At 32.9% G+C, this 11,508-nt stretch overlaps 1 pseudogene; it reads right to left on the reverse strand.

Moving 5' to 3' along the window:
• Nucleotides 1-281: 281 nt before the first annotated feature.
• LOC141492260 (PHD finger protein 24 pseudogene) lies at nt 282-863 on the reverse strand (annotated as a pseudogene).
• Nucleotides 864-11,508: the final 10,645 nt, after the last annotated feature.

Consider the following 11,508-nt stretch of genomic DNA (forward strand, 5'->3'; position numbering starts at 1 on the left):
AAAATTCCTCAGCTCCACGCTTACCTGTGTTCTGTATTCTCTCTCTCTCCAATGGAGTTTACCCTCACAAATTGGTGTTTTAAATGCCTTGCAGAGAACTCTTATTAAAATGTTTGCAATAGCAAAAAATATATAAAAAGATGGGTCAGTCCATTGACATGGATTCTTTTTATTCTATTATCTGCAAAGATTTCTCCAGGGCTATTTGCACTACTGTTTCTGACTGAGCTCCTTTCTGACATGGGTCCCACTTGGGAAATTAGTGCCTCCAAGGATCATTTTCAGAACTGGGTGTGTTGGGCACAACTCTCAGTGATATTACCCCCATTGCTTCAGGTTAGGAAGGCTATCTTTGCTGGTTTCCACTCCTTTACTATGAATAACCTTAATAGAGAATTCTGTGAATGAAATTTCTGAAGTAGTGGGAGGGACTCATGGGACAAGAAGTCAAGCCACTCAGCAGGACCCTGGTGCTCAGGTGAATGGCAGCAAATCAGTACTTTCCTACCTGATGATGGTAGCCAGAAATTTCTCCATTATTGAGGAACAATACAGAGCCATTTTGCATTGCTGGAAATTCTCAAGAGGCTGTTTATCTCTTCTGTGAAAAGAAAGTTGAGGTTGTTACAATAGTAAAATCTCTAGCCTGTTTCAATGTGTGCCTCCTCAGTCATTTCCACTGTAATTTGCCCTTGTAGGTAGCCTTTGGTGCATAAGCAGTCATCCTGAAAAACCCTAGTGCAAATTCTACATGGGAAGATACTCTTAGCAGTCCATACCTCACAAATCTTATATATCTAGTCATTGATAATAGGTTCTCTAGGTTTCAAACAGATAAGCAATTGCTTGTCATCATGGGTCATCACCCAAATGGGTATATATAGGCAGCTGGTGTCAAGCAATTTTCAAGGTCAAACTCTTCAGATTTTAACTTATGGCTATCCCTTAGTTATTCCCAATCTGCTTTGTCGACACTTTTTTCTTTCTGTGTGAAAACAGAAACTGTCTTGATCATCCCCTCTTTTAATTCCTGGCAGAATGCTCCCTCCTAGACCCAGGTGATTCACCTGTGCATAGGAGAGGTCTATCCTTTAAAGCTGAAACAGCCAAGCTTACCTTTTGAACCTGCTCCACTGACTCCCATTTGAAGAAAAACACTCCCACTATTCTGAAATGCTTCAAGTTCGTTGGCCAAACTAGATTTGCATATGGAGCAGTTCTGAGAATTTAACTTCCACTCTGTTCCAGGACTTACAACCTGCCCCACCATCCTGCATGGGAGCTTGGGCAGGGAGGAAGGGATCTACCTTTTGCTTGCTCCACCTACCCCAGACAGCTGGGCAAGGGGTGAGGGGACAGCAGTTCCGACTCAACTGAGGCTTGGCTTTTCTTATGGGACAGTAACAACATAAATGTTTAATACTGATATTATTTCTTTTTCTGTGGTGCCATTTAGCAAGATATAGTTTACTTTCTTACTTCTTTTAATTAAATCCATTTTTATTTTTTGCTTTGTTTGATATCAAAATTGCTATCTTTGCTTTTTTTTTTTAATTTCAGCTTAAATATAATAAATTTTGCTCCAGCCTTTTACCTTTACCAAAGTGTGATGGCCTTTTTTCTGAAATCATTTTGAATTATCTTACTCTTGGGAATTATTTCACTCTGTCTTTCTTTGGTTCTGTCTCCAAGAATCCATTTATAGGTCAGATTTAATGTTGCTTCTGATGGAAACTGGGGAGAAGTCAGGCAACTTGTTGGCCTCTCTCTGTCATTTGGCTGCAAACAGATGTATTTTGTATCAACAAGCAGCTTCACTAGCTCTCAAGTCAAAAACAATAACGGGGTGTTAAAACTGGCCACAAAGAAGTTTCAGGATTCTCCTGTGCTAATCCTGGACAAAGAAACATATACCATTTAACACTTGATATTCTATAAATACTTATGAATCATAGTTCAAAATCAAAAATTAACACTTCTGGCTAAATACCCATACTGGCTAAGTAGACAAGGTGGTGATGATAAATACAGCATTTGCTTTAGGAGCTTTCAAGCCAGAAACTGTAATGTAATCTGGCAAGTGAGAGATTATGAAGTACTCTTGTGTTAGCACTGCATGCAAGATTATATATTGCTTGGCAACTCCATTTTAAAAACTCAATTATGGATCACAGTTCAAAGAAATGGAAAAGTACTCTTGGTCAAGAGGGCATATATAAAAATCAGGGGGGACAATATCAGTTTCATTCCAGTGCCAGGCAATCATGGTTCCTGAGGAACAGTACCATTTCTCATCCTTTAAAATGAGCATCTTTGTGGAATAATATTAACTGTAATACCAAAAGATAAACAGGATACCCTAGGTAAGAAGCAGAGTAAAAACCAAGAGAGTAGTGATCACATCTCTTTATAGATTACACCACCTTAAAAAAGACAGAAGTGTTTAAAATTCCAGACTAATCACTTAAGAAAAAGAATGGAGTTTGAGGCTATCCATTTACCCCCATAATGGGAAGACAGTCTATTATAAACATAAACTTTAAAAAAAGTAATGGGAAAAAGGTAGAAATAAAAACAGATTGGGAAAATGAGAGAATAATGGTAACAAAAATTGATCATAAAATCTTCTGTGATGTCACAGAAAGACCAGATAGAAACTCAGAAGAAGAAAATTAAGTCAAATCAGCTTCAGGCAAAGCCTCAAAAATGTTATTTGACTAGAAGTACTTTAAAAGTTAGAGAAAAAAACTAAGACTATTATCAAAATCTAAGAAGATGCACAAAATTACTGAAGAATATCTCAACTTAAAAAAAGAAAATATTTGGCCAATAGGGAAAAAAGGAATAAAATTTACTGATGAAAATAAAACCTTAAAAAGTAGAATTGGTCAAATGGAAAATGAGGTAGAAAAGTTCACTGAAGGAAATAACTCTATGATAAGTAGAATTGGACAAGAGTGATGACTCCATATGACATCAAGAAACCAAAAAACTAGGACATAAGAATGAACAATGAAATTGCAGAATGTTTTCTCAGAAAACAATTTATCTAGTAAAGCTAAGGAGAAGAGATAATTTAAAAATTAGTGGACTAAGTGAAAACTGTAGTTAAAAATATCCTAGATATTATATTTTGAGGTTAATATCAGAGAAAAATGTGTCAATATCCTAATCAGAGGATAAAATATCCTGTCAGTCACCTTCTGAGAGATTCCAAAATTAAAAGTCCAAGTCAAATTTCAGAATTATTGACTCAAGGAGGAATATACTGCAAACAGAAAAAAAAGATACAATTCAAATACCAAAGAGCCAATCAGGATTACATAAGACTTGGCAACATCAACATTAAATGATCAGAGGCCCTGGAATATGATACCCCAGAAGGCAAAGGAGCTTGATATGATATCCCAGAAGGCAAAGGAACTGCAAAATTTGCATATACTTTCAGAAGGAAAGATGAACATTCAGTGGAAAGGAGAACTTTCAAACTTTCTAGACTATAACCTAATAAAAAATGTGATCTTCAAATATAAGACTCAAGAGATGGGTAAAAAGGTAAATGAAAGGAAAAAAATTCTAGTCAATAAGACTAAACTGTTAAGCTCACCATACAGGAAGAAAATACTTCAAACCCTTGAGAAGTGAATTTCTATTAGGACAGTTGAAAAGAATATATGTAGATAGTGGGTGTAGTTATAAATTGACTATAATGTGATGATATTTGTAACTCTTCAGAATTGTACAGTTATTAGGAAAATTGAAGGGAGATTATTTAGAGTGAATAGTTCTAAACTGATTATGACATGATAATATTTGCAAAAATTTAGATAATAAGAGGATTATACTGGGAGGAGTGGTGGCAGAAGAGGGTAAATCACATCACTTCACATGAAGATATACCTTTTCTAATAGAAGGAAAGAAGAGAGGGTATGAGCATTGATTGAATCTTAATCTCAACAGATTAGACTGAGAGAGGGAATATTACACACTACTAAATGGGGTTTAGAAAATTATTTTACCCTACAGGGAAATAGGAGGGGAAAGGGAAAAGAAAGATAAAGAAGGAACTGTTGGAAAGGGAGGGCAGACTGAGGGGGTGGTGGTCAAAAACAAAATACTGCTGAGGAGGCATAGGGTTAAAGGAGAAAGAAAAGGATAAATTGGAAAAATAGCATGGAAGGAAATGCAGAGTCAGTAATCATAAGAGTGAATGCAGATGGAATGAAATCTCTCATATACAGAAATGAATAGCAGAGTGTATTCAAAACCAAAATCCTGCAAAATATTTCTTAAAAGAAACATATGTGAAACAGAGAGATACACCCAGATTAAAGGTAAAAGACTGGAGTAAAATATATTATGCTTCAAATGAAAAAACAGGAATTACAATCCTGATCTCAGACAAGGCAAAAACAAAAATGGACCAAGATAAAATAGTTTAAAAAAGAAAACTACATATTACCAAAAGGCACCAAAGACGTTGAAGTTATCTATCTATCTATCTATCTATCTGTATATACATACATACATATATGTACCAATGGCATAAAGGAGTATTGGAAGAAATAGACATGAAAATTATACTAACAGAGGACTTCTGTCTCCCTCACTCAGAACTGGATAAATTTAGGGGCAGCTAGGTGGCACAGTGAATAGAGCACTGGCCCTGGAGTTAGGAGTACCTGAGTTCAAAACCGGCTTCAAACACTTAATAATTACTTAGCTATGTGGCCTTGGGCAAGTCAACTAACCTCATTTGTTTTGCAAAAACCTAAAAAAATAGAATTGGATAAATTTAGCCACAAAATAAGGAAGAAGTGAAAGAGTTGGACAGAATCTTTAAAAAAGTTGGTTATGATAGATATCTGTAAGAAACTTAATAGAGATAGAAAGAGATTTTTCAAATTAGTATATGGTTCCAACACAAAAACTGGTCATATATAAGGACAGAAAAATGTCACAAATTCATAATAGCAGAAATATTAACTGGATCTTTCTCAGATCATGATGCAATAATAATTACATGTAATAATGTCCATGGAAATTTATGTTAAGAATCAATTGAAAGCTAAATAAACAAATTTAAAAGACTGAGTGGGGGCAAACACCAAATCACAGAAATGGCAATTTCATCCACGAGAATAATAATAATTAGACAATATACCAAATCTCACAGGATGCTGCTGAAGAAGTCCATAGGGGAAATTCTAAATCTACTTAAAACCATCAAGAATTATCCCATTCAATATGGATAAGTTAAAAACCTTACCAATAAAATTGGAAGTGAAAGTAGGGTGTCCTTTATCACCACTATTAATTCAACATTGTATTAGAAATGCTAACTAAAACCATAAGTTAAGAAAAAGAAATTAAAGAAATTAGAATAGCCAGTGAGGAAAATAAAACATTTCAGTAACATGAGAGTCAAAATATAGCTAAGAAGTGTTTTTTTTAATCCATGCTATTCTTTGAGTCAAGAGAGTCATATTTATGTATGTATTTGAAATACCAAATTGCGCCTATGGCTAGAAAAATGCATTGCCTTAAGCAGAATAAAAAGAATTTTAGAAAATGCTTATTATATTCAATAAGTATGAAAGATGATGTTCTATTATCAAGAAAACCATATTTTAATATGAAGAATTAAATTTACTTACAATTAAAGTTGGTATTACTGGTTATTTATTAAGAATTTCAATATACAATGAGTAGAAATTAACATTGTATAAAGTTTTATGTTCTGTTATTTTCTTGTGGCAGGCAGAGAAATTATAATTTTTTTTCCTGCAGATTCAAAAATATTCCATGGATTCAGAATGTTTAATAACTACCACAAAAGAGAATTCATTAATCAAAATGATATTTGGTATAGAAAAATGTTCTATATTCAAATAGGAACATCAGGTGTTAAGCCACTGCTAATTTGACTTTGAAATATAGCCAGGCTTTTAAATATATTTTATTTGATGGTCCTTGTACTTTGGCTATGAAATTTTCTTGCCTTTCCAAATGCACACCGTCCTTGCAGTGCCAATCAATGTTTACTCCATAGGTATCATTTTATAATTAATCTCATAGAAAATAAAATAATTTCTAAATAATTCCTATAAGTCTAGGATTTCTCAGTCATCTGTAAAAGCCACAAGACTTGGAGAAAGTGTTTCTAAGACATGAAATTACTTGATCCTTATGCTTTACCTTCTACAACTTATACATCTTTACAACTTGGCACCCAATTATCATAGCCATTCAATTTTCCATGTCCCTCAGGAATTAGAAATGCAATGGTTAGCCAATTGCCATTAATGTATCAGAACTTGCTATCATTTCCATGTATACAAATCTCTTCCTGCCCCCAAAAATTCATTCTTTGTGTCTAAAAATTTTCCAGAAAAATCTTTTGAATGTGCTACAGATCAACTTGCTTCCAAAAAGATGGATACATCTCCTGGGAGCTATTGAAACTGAGTCATATACCAACCACATCAGTCATCTCACTTGTCAGTCATTCAGATCATTCTAAACACTGTTTGGGATTTCTACATTACATTTTTCTCCAACAAGGAAGGAAGAAATAACCCTATTAAACTCAGGAGTCTGACTCTAGCAGTTATATATGGGAAAATGATGATGTTGCTATATGATTTTTTTTATGTGAAATGTACAGAAAATCAAAGCAAGGAAATGGTCCATGACTGCTCAAGTAACAGATTTCTTGCTAGAAATTTCATCTTCAGACTAAAATTGCAGAGCAGTCATTATTATGACCTGAAGGTCTAATTGTGTGCTTGTGCCTACTGTGGTGTGTTTTTGTTTGCATGTATACATGTTTGTTTGCATGTTTTGTGTATGTGTGTGTGTGTGTGTGTAGGATACAGAAACTGAGAGTGAAAGCTATTGATTTCCCAGACCCACCATAGTAGTCAATATCTGAAGCAAGTTTCAAATTTAGACCAACCTGATGCCAACTTCATTGCTCCCTTCACTGTATCATCTAATTGCTTAAAAATGATATGCAATTTTTTAAAAGCAGAAAAATTATATCCTAAGATCGGTTCCATGTGAACTCCATTAAAAATGTATTGATAGCAATAATATTTTGGAATAAGGACTGGACCAATTATTTCCTTAATAAAATTTACTTTCTATTTGAGACAATTCTTTGTTCTTTTTTCTTTTCAAAATTTATTTTTAGTGAATTTTTAAAATTCTTATTTCCAGATTCTGTTCCTTTCTCCTATCAATCACTTATCTACTGGTAAGGCAAACAATATGGTATCAATAATACATGTGAAATCATATAATACTTATTTTTCAAGTAACCATAAACCAAAAAATAATAAATAAAAAGGGAAAATTATACATCAATTTGTACTCAGAATACATCATTTGTCTCTCTGGACTCCGATAAAAGTTTTTTTCATTCTAAGTTCTTTGAAATTGTCTTGTATCACTGTATTGAACACAGTAGCCATATCTTTCATAGTTATCATCATTACACATTGCTGATGTAGGAAACAGTGATATTCCAATTCTCACTTCACTTTGCCTCAGGTCATATAGGTCTTCCCATATTTTTTTTCTGAAATCACATCCTACATCATTTCTTATAGCATAGGAATCCATCCCAATCATTTCTCATATAAATATTGTTCAGTCATTACCCAACTGATGAATATTCCCTCATTCTCCAATTCTTTGCTACCATGAAAAGGAATACTATAAATATTATTTTTTCCTCTCTGAGAGGTACAGACATATCAGTGTTATTGGTGAATCAAAGGGTAATCACAAGTTTATAGCTATTCAAGTATAATTTTAGATTATTCTCCATGTTTGGATTACTTGATCAAATTGACAAATCATATTTTGCTCTTGCATTCGTCATTTCTTCTAGACACAAACTGATACAAAATTTCTTTAATTTGCTCTTTCTTAAATGAACATATGGCTACAAAATTCTTTGATTTATCCTTTTGAAAACTAATTGTTCATATCAGCTGGGAAATTTGACTGTATTTCCTATATATTTAATAAGTGAAGCCTTTATCAGGGAAATATATTGCATTTTTATTATATTTCCTTGTCCATGGTATCTTCTACCAAAATGTAATTTCCCTAATTATCCCTTTTAATTAGGTCTACCTTTGCTTTTCCTTTTCCTTATATGATTGCCATCCTTAACTGCTATACTTTATTACTAGCATAATAGACTGTTTAGGCACAGTATTTCAGCTCTTATGATTTTTGTGCATACTATATTGTTGGATTCTGGAATATAATCTAATATGCTTTTTGTTTCCACTCCAAAGGTAGTCTCCCATTCCTATGATCATTCATTGTACATTTTCCTCCATCATATTTTCCCTATTTATTCTTCTCTCTTTTTATACTTTAATGAAAAATATTTCTTACTATTTACCATTGCATCCCCAACCCATCCTCCCACTTGTGACCCTTACCCACATCCCATATTTCCTTCTCTACCTATCTCCTTAACAGGTATGATAAATTTCAATACCCAACTAAGTGTGTTTGTGTGTGTGTGTGTGTGTGTGTGTGTCTGTCTGTTTTCTTTGCCTAAAATGATCCTGATGAAGCTGAGGTTTAAGTATTTTCCACCATGCCTCTCATTTTTCCCTCCACTAAAAATGCTCTTCCTTATGTATATCATTTATGTAAAAAAAAATGCCCAATGCCATTTATTCTCTTTTACCTTCTCCCAGTGCATAATTCTTTCTCATCTCCACATTCGGTTTTAGAGATCATCCCAAAATAATCAATTCACATTCATGCCTTTTATCTCTTTAGATTCCTTCTAACTTCCCTACTAATTAAAAATTCTTAGGAGTTGTATTTATTTTCTATATTTAGAAATATAAAAAAAATAACTTCATCAAGCACCATTGAGATTACACTTTCATGCATACCTTTTTAAAGAATCTCTTGAATTTTTTCTTTGAATGCAAAATGTCATATTTAGCATTAGTATTTTGTTTAGGTTTTTTTTTTTTTTTTGCAAGGCAAATGGGGTTAAGTGGCTTGCCCAAGGCCACACAGCTAGGTAATTATTAAGTGTCTGGGACCGGATTTGAACCCAGGTACTCCTGACTCCAGGGCCAGTGCTTTATCCACTATGCCACCTAGCCACCCCTTAGCATTAGTCCATGAGGAGTGCTTGAACATCAACTGTTTTGTTAAATAACCATTCCAACCCCTACCAAGTATTAAAGTCAATTTTTGAGGATAGGATAGACTTAGCTGTTAGCTAACTCATACGCTCTCAAGAATACCATTTTCGGGGCGGCTAGGTGCAAAGTGGATAAAGCACTGGCCCTGGAGTCAGGAGTACCTGGGTTCAAATCCGGTCCCAGACACTTAATAATTACGTAGCTGTGTGGCCTTGGGCAAGCCCTTTAACCCCATTTACCTTGCAAAAACATAAAAAAAAGGATACCATTTTCAAAACCTTCCTCTCCTATGATATGAAAGTTGCTAAATCTTGGGTAAATCAGATTATGACTACAATATATTTTAATTTTTTTTTCCTTCTGATTGCTTATAATAGTTACCCCTAGATTTGAGATCTCTGGAATTCAGATAGAATTTTCAGGAAGTCTTCATTTTGAGATCTCTTTTAGGAGGTGGTTGATGGAATCTTTCAATTTCTATTTGACTTTCTTGATCTAATATATATAGGCAGCTTTCCTTAATAATTTCTATAATATAATGTCTTAATAATTCTTAAATCATCTTTCCTTGATTCATTTTCAGGGTCAGTTATTTTCCAATGAGATATTTTACATTTTTACATTATTTTTTGAACTTGTTTTTGTTGTTTATTGAACTTATTGGAAATCATTATATTCCATTTAAGCAATTTTAATTTTTAAGGAAATATTTTTCTTTAGTAACCTTTTGGACCTCCTTTTTCATTTGGTCTATCCTCCTTTTAAAGAAATTCCTTTCTTCATCATATTTGTGCCTTTTTTTGACAAGCTGTAAAATTCAATGTTTACATAATTCTCTTTCATCATTCCTCATTTTTTTCCTCATTATTTTCTCTTATCTCTTCTTTTTAGACTTCCAATAATTATTGCTGGTCTTGGATGCAATTTGCATGACAAAATAAGGATCAAAACAGTTTTTGATAACTTTGAGTGAGAAATGAAAACAGAAAATGATGAAGTTTAAAACTAATAAGGATTAATCTCAAGTACTACTTTATTTCTTCACTGTGTGGTGAAGATGCCCCTGTTGACATTGAAAATTATATGTCCAGAGTTTAAAAAAAGAAATATAAGAAGATAAACATGAAATAGAAGCCACTGGGGAACTAATAAGCTTAAATAGTTTAACTTTATACATGAGGAGATGATTTAGGTATTTTCTAAAAGCTTTATCATTTTTGGAACAGGTAGAAGGATTCTACTTAGAAGGTTCAGAAATCAATTAGGTTAGGATGATATAAAAATAGATGATAAAAAATGTAATGGGAGAGGAAGGATAGAAGAGGAAATATAGGAAAAGCATCTTTCATAAATGGGGCACAAAAGGTTATTGTTTTACAATGGAAAGAAAAACAGTAGTTGAGAGAAATGGCAATATTTGAATCTCATTTATCTGTAAATTGATTAAAAGACAGAAATATACATGCATTTAAGCATATATACATATAAATATGCACACAAATGCATATATAAAGATGCATGTCACATAAATACACATAAATATAAGTTTTATATATTGATGAAAGTACATACATACAATATTAATTTCATAACACTATTTTACTCAAAAGGGAAACAGGAAGAGAAGGGAATAAAAGGGAAATGATTAGAGGGTGGGGCAAATAACTGAAGATAGTGGATAGACTTTAGAGGAGGGACACTACAAAAAAGAGAGAGAAAAGAATGAATAGAGGCAAATAAGATGGAGGGAAATGCCTGGGTATAATCATGAATCAGAAAGTGAATGGAATGACTTCACCATGGAAGAATTTTTCATCCATGAAAAGAACAAATAGCCAAATTTATTAGAAACCAGAAACAAACAATATTATTTATAAGAAACATATATGAAACATAGACATATAAAGAATTAAAATAAAGTGTTAGAGCACAATCTATTCCACTGAAATTTAAAAAAGTTAGGTCATAATCATGGTAACAAACAAAGCAAAAGTAAAAATAAACCTAATTAAAAGAGATGAGCAGAATTGCTGTAATTTTCTAAAAGACACCATAGAGAATAAAATAAGATCTACATTAAACATGCCTAAATAAAATATCATAAGTTCCAAATTCTTAAAAGTTAAATTAATTACCTAGTCATAATACTTATGGAGGAATTCCAGTTTTCCCTTTTCAGTGATATACACATTTAAGCATAGAATGAAATAAAAAAGTCAAGGAAATGATTTGTTTTTTAGAAGTTAACTATTTTAGATCTCTGGAGGAAAAATGGAAATAGAAATGAATATAGTTTCTCAGCTGTACCTGACACAG

The sequence above is a fragment of the Macrotis lagotis genome, chromosome 6, assembly GCF_037893015.1.
Source record: "Macrotis lagotis isolate mMagLag1 chromosome 6, bilby.v1.9.chrom.fasta, whole genome shotgun sequence".
NCBI lineage: Eukaryota > Metazoa > Chordata > Mammalia > Peramelemorphia > Peramelidae > Macrotis > Macrotis lagotis.